At 47.4% G+C, this 6,000-nt stretch overlaps 1 protein-coding gene across 1 annotated transcript in view; it reads left to right on the forward strand.

Annotated features, from left to right (window-relative positions):
* The window catches only part of CCSAP (centriole, cilia and spindle-associated protein), a 66,625-nt gene that overhangs the window by 40,093 nt on the left and 20,532 nt on the right, over positions 1–6,000 (forward strand). The window lies entirely within an intron of this gene.

A 6,000-nucleotide genomic window follows, 5' to 3' on the forward strand; every position in this document is an offset into this window, starting at 1 on the left:
GAGACATGGTCTGATAGACAAGACTCACCCTAGCAAGTTATTACATGTAAGGCACCTAGTCTCAGAGGTGGGTCTGACATTCTGATTCTGTGACTGGGAGAAAGAAAGTGTCACTAATAGAAATCAGGAATATAGAAAAAGGGACTGTTGGAGGATGGAGGTGGGGGAAGACAAGAAAAATGTAGATATGATCACAGCAGAAGGTGTTGGCAAGCTGTGCACAAGGAGACAATGATGAATAAGTTGAAAGGGTGGTCTGGACCTCCAGAGAGGCCAGACATTGAGATATTTGTGATGACCCTCATGTGGTCACCTGTGCAGAGATGGTATGTTAAGAGAGATGAAGAAAGGATGGGGAATCCTTGGTTTAAAATGGAGGAGAGGCCTGTAATCCCAGCACTTTGGGAGGCCAAGGTGGGTAGATCACTTGAGGTCAGGATTTCGAGACTACCATGGCCAATATGGTGAAACCCCATCTCTGCTAAAAATACAAAAATTAGCTGGGCGTCGTGATGCACTCCTGTAATCCCAGCTACTCGGGAGGTTGAGGCAAGAGAATCGCTTGAGCCTGGGAGGCAGAGGTTGCAGTGAGTGGAGACTGCACCACTGCACTCCAGCCTGGGAGACAGAGGGAGACTCCATCTCAAAAAAAAAAGGGAAGAGAAGACATAGGAAGCTATCAAAGAAACTGAGAGGCCAAGTCAAGAGGAAGGAGGCAGGACAGTCCGATGTATTAAACAAAATACTTAATTGCACACTATAGAAATCCACTCTGGGCTGGGCACAGTGGGAGGCAGGTGCCTGTAGTCCTGGAACATTGGGAGGTGGGATTGCTTAAGCCTAGGAGTTCAAGACCAGCCTTCAACATGCCAAAACCCTGTCTCTACAAAATATACAAAAAAAAAAAAAAAAATTAGTTGGGCATGGTGGTGCATGCCTCTAGTCCCAGCTACTCAGCAGGCTGAGGTGGGAGGATCATGGGATCCCAAAGAAGGTGATTGCACCACTGTGCTCCAGTCTAGGTGACAGAATGAGACCCCATAAAAAAAAAGACAAAGAAAAAGAAAAAAATCAACTCTGGTTAATTTTAGGATAAACCACGCATATCTAAAAGATTCTCTGGAAGGGCCGAAACACCAGGTTTGGTGCTCTGGAAGGAAGAATACCAATAGAGACTGCCGCTCTTTTGGGGTACTAGATATGCTGTATTCCACCCCTGACGCCATTAGCTCTAGATGCTGACATTTCTCAGCACTGTGGCCACTGCTGCTGTAAGAGTTTGGTCTTTAAATTGGCATTTCAGTCAAAGAGAGATCCTCCTGGTCTTTGTTTCTATGCATCACAGATCCTGAATCGAAGTCTGGGGATGGGGTACCTGGAGAGCAGAGGTAGGTCTCACGACTGCACCCTATGTACAAGGAAGGGTTGCAAATATCTGGCTTTTCTAGCTTCTACACTGGCATGGGAATTCATAAAAAGTATCAAGTGGATAGGGGACGTCTCCTGAGTATGCTTGTATTTGGAAGGAGTGGTGGGGGGCCGAGAGAGAGAACAGCACCATCCAGAGACAAATGGGAAGGAGAGGGCAGTGGAGGGAGGGAGCACTTTGTGGGAGGAGTGGGTACAGAGCACGTGAATTGGGAAGGAGTCAGGAGGAGTGGGTACAGAGCATGCGAGATGGAAGATCAGCTTTTTCTCAGAAGCAAGGAAGAGGGGAGTCAAGGAAGTCCTTGGAGGATGGCCTCCCCTGGCTCAGAAGAAAAAAGTTATTCAGATAGTTTGGGCTGGCAAGCCAAGGGAGTGATAGTGCCAGAGGCTTAGGGTGGAAGGGCTCTGAGAGGTTCAGCCACACCCCCTGAGAGGTGGACAACCTTCATGTCCCTGTGAGGCTGCCTGTTCTGCTCCTGGCCAGACTTGGTCGCCAGCAGGTTTTCTCATGTGGAATCTGTATACCTATGTGGCAAATATCTATTGTTTATCTTTCAGATATACAGCTTCAGACCTTCCTTTTTCCTTTTGGAGATGGAGTCTCACTCTGTCGCCCAGGCTGGAGCATGGTGGTGTGATCTTGGCTGACTGCAACCTCCCCTTCCTGGGTTCAAGCGATTCCCCTGCTTCAGCCTTCTGAGTAACTGGGACTACAGGCACCCACCACCATGCCCAGCTACATTTTGTATTTTTAGTAGAGATGGAGTTTCACCATGTTGGCCAGCTGGTCTTGAACTCCTGACCTCAGGTGATCCATCCACCTAGGCCTCTCAAAGTGCTGGGATTACAGGCGTGAGCCACTGTGCCCGGCCAGATCTTCCTTTCTATTGGCTCCCCAATCTCCACCAGGGGGAGATGCCCCTCCTCACCCAGGGCTGCCTGCCAGCCAGGGCTTCCTCTGCTGAAATTAAGGGCACAGATCTTCCCTCTCCTGCCTATGCCTGGATCTTGCAGCCTGGTTTCTGGAGTCCCCATGGTGTCTCCTAAATTTCCACTCTTTCCATTTTTTTCTGTGAGCCTCTTAGGCTAGGGGTCCTAGTACCATCAGTGGCCTGTTAGGTTCTGGGTCGCATTGCAGGAGGTGAGCAGCGGGTGAACGATTACCGCCTGAGCTCAGCCTCCTGTGAGATCAGCAGCAGCTTTAGATTCTCATAGGAGTGCAAACTCTCTTATGAACTGTGCATGCGAGGGATCTAAGCTGCGCAGTCCTTATGAGAATCTCTCTCATGCCTGATGATCTGAGGTGGGACAGTTTCATCACTAAACCATGCCGCCTTGCCACCCCACATCCGTGGAAAAATTGTCTTCCACAAAACTGGTCCTTGGTGCCAAAAAGTTTGGGGACCACTGCCTTAGGCCATTCCTAAAAGTTCCCTCTTGCTTAAGAAACCAGTCTCAAGCCAGTAACGTTTGCCACAGTTCTATCTTTTATCTCTGCTCATCAGTCCTCATCTCATCTGCAGAACAAATTGACACCCTCGTCCACTGTGCCTGTCCTTCAGTGCTGTATGAATGGGGGATTCTCTGGAGGAAGGTTTACCTCCTCTGATGTAGAAATACAATCTTAGAGGTTCTGCTTGTGACTATATTCGATTATTTAACAGCTGGACCTTACATATAGTCAATTATATCCCAGAGAGGAGCCCTTCCCACCCCATGAGTGCTGTCCAATTTGGTCTTTCTCATCATCTTCTTGTTATTTTAACACAAAGCAAATGTATAGATGGCCACTTATTGCTTCATCTGCGCACTGCTCTTCCCTGTCCTCCTGTGGTTCTCGTGGGGCTGTCGACCCCAGCCTCCCACTCTGTCCCCATCTACAGGGATAGGGATGTGACCTGGGCTTGGGCAATCAGATCATCTCATGACCCTGGAAACAGCTGCGCATATGACCGGAAGAATCTTTGTCTATAATTGGAATACCAAGAAGTTCTCTTTTGCTGGTGGTCTTTGCTCAGACAATATAAGCTCGAGGTTATGAATGGCACTTTCTCCAGCTATATGGAGGAAGTCCTTTTCCAGTGGGAGAAGAAGAGGCCAGCCTTCAGCAGGAAAACAGAGCTCAAAGACAAAGAGAAGGAAAGACAGTCCCAGTGACATTGGTTGAACCCCTGGCTCTAGCTCTGCCTGAGCCCACAAATATCCTTTCTGTTTAAGCTAGTTTGAATTTTTTTTGTCACTTCCAAAAGGATAAGTCCTGACATAATAATATGCTTAAATATTAGAATGAAGTAATACATTTTAATTATGAAAAATAGAGACAAGTAAAAAGAAAAACCCGAAATCATTCCTAACCTTATTTATTTTTATTTTTATTTTTTTCTGAGACAGAGTCTTATTCTGTTGCTCAGGTTGGAGTGCAATGGTATGATCTCAGCTTATCTCTGCCTCCCAGGTTCAAGCAGTTCTCCTGTCAGCCTCCAGAGTAGTTGGGACCACAGGCAGGCACCACCAAGTCCAGCTAAGTTTTGTATTTTTGGTAAAGATGAGATTTCGCCATGTTGGCCAGGCTTGTCTCAAACTCCTGACCTCAGGTGATCCATCTGCCTTAGCCTCCTAGAGTACCCTTATATTCGTGTGTGTGTGTGCGTGTGTTGTGTTGAAGATTGTAAAATATGCCCGCAAATTCCTTCATCCAGTATGCAATCTCTTTTGGAATGTGAATTTTCCTCTCCCCTTATGCAGAAGGGAAGTTTATTTCTCTCCCTTGACTCTTAGCCTTGTGATTTATTTAAGCGTGAGAATGCAGCAGGAGATGTATATGACCTTGAGATGGCAGTCCAACCTTCTGGAGGGTGTGACCAAGACAGCCCAACCCACAGCCAGGTATGTGAGGAAGGTGTACTAGTTCGTTTTGTGCTGTTATAAAGGAATATTGGAGGCTGGGTAATTTATAAAGAAAACAGGTTTATTTGGCTCATGGTTCTGCAGGCTATACAGGAATCATAGTGTCAGCATCTGCTTCTGGTGAGGCCTCAGGGAGCTTCCAATCATGGTGGAAAGGGAAGGGGAGCTGTCATGTCACATGGAGAGAGAAAGGGAGCGAGAGAGAGAGGAGGACATGCCAGGATCTTTTTGAACAACCAACTCTCATGCAAACTTCAAGAGTGAGAATTCACTCATTACTGAAGAATGGCACCAAGCCATGCATGAGGGATCTGCTTCCATGACCCACACACTTCCTGCTAGGCCCCATTTTCAACACTGGGGACCAATTTCAACTTCAAATTTGGAGGAGAGAATTATCCCAACTATATCAGGAGGTCATCTTGAACCCTGCTGTCTCTCCATCAGAATCCAGCTGTGGAGGAACTGCCCAGCTAACCCTCAGAATCACAAGAAATAATAAATCTTAGCTGTTTTAAACCACTAAGTTTTGGAGTGAATTATGCAGCAAAAGCTGAAACCGATGGTGTCCTGCATGTCCTATAGAACTACATATAACCATTTCCCCACCTTATTCAATCTTTATTAAGGCTACTTTGGTTGCAAACATCAGAAACCAACCCCATCCAGCTTAAACAAAAGGAAAGTGCATTAGAATGTCGCTAATGTAAGTCAAGGAACAGAAAATAAAGTTGGGAAGGGGAGAAATCACGACGTCCGCGGACTCATTAGCAGCACGGTATCATGGAGTTTCCGTCCAGAAGCGACTGCCATTAACACAATCCCGTGCTAATGATTGGACTAGTAACTTCAAGTTTTCAGAGCAGACGGTCTGAGCCTCTCCATTTGGGCCAGTACCCGCCTCTGAATCATTTAGCTATGATGAGGTGAGGGGGCGGTGGTGGGAGGCAGGATGCGGACACGTAGAAAGTAGGTGAATTCGTGGGAATCTTGACGTGGAAGCCGTGAGCGCTACTCACGGCCTGGGCCTGCTTTTTAACTGCTACATATATTTTGATTTTCCAAAAGTTTTTTTCCTTTCAAATCTTTTTGCGGCTACTGTATCAAGGCTCTTTTTTAAGAAACGGAAAATAGTGCAGGACCACTTTGGAAACTGTAACAAATGGGGCAACGTTGTACACTTCTGCACAACGTAACTGGATCTGTGAAGGTTTTAAGTGCAAAAAGGGAAAATAGTGCGGGGCCACTTTTGAAACTGTAACAAGTGGGGCAACGTTGTATACTTCTGCACAACGTAACTGAATCTGTCAAGGTTTTATGTGCAAACGGGTCTCTGGGCAAGTGAAATGGTTTTGATCAAAATCTAAAAGAATTTGGGGGGGTGTAGACATAAAAGGGAGCCAGAGTAACAGGGGTTGTGAACACAGAGAGGAAGAACGGGTAGGCTTCGAATGGGGAGAGTGTCGCCCCCAGTCGCAGCCTGGGGGGCTACATTTCTGAAGGGAGCATCTCTTGCCCCTAACTGACGACTGCTGCAGAGTGACGCGTGCTGGGACCAGGGTGCACGGGCACCTCGAATAAGTGGGCCAGGGACCTGGGCCTGGGTCCCTGGGACTGGCAGGCCCGCCCGCACCCCCGCGCCTCGCGCTCTGCACGGAAGCAGCC

The sequence above is a fragment of the Colobus angolensis genome, unplaced genomic scaffold (assembly GCF_000951035.1).
Source record: "Colobus angolensis palliatus isolate OR3802 unplaced genomic scaffold, Cang.pa_1.0 Scaffold126, whole genome shotgun sequence".
NCBI classification, from domain to species: Eukaryota; Metazoa; Chordata; class Mammalia; order Primates; family Cercopithecidae; genus Colobus; species Colobus angolensis.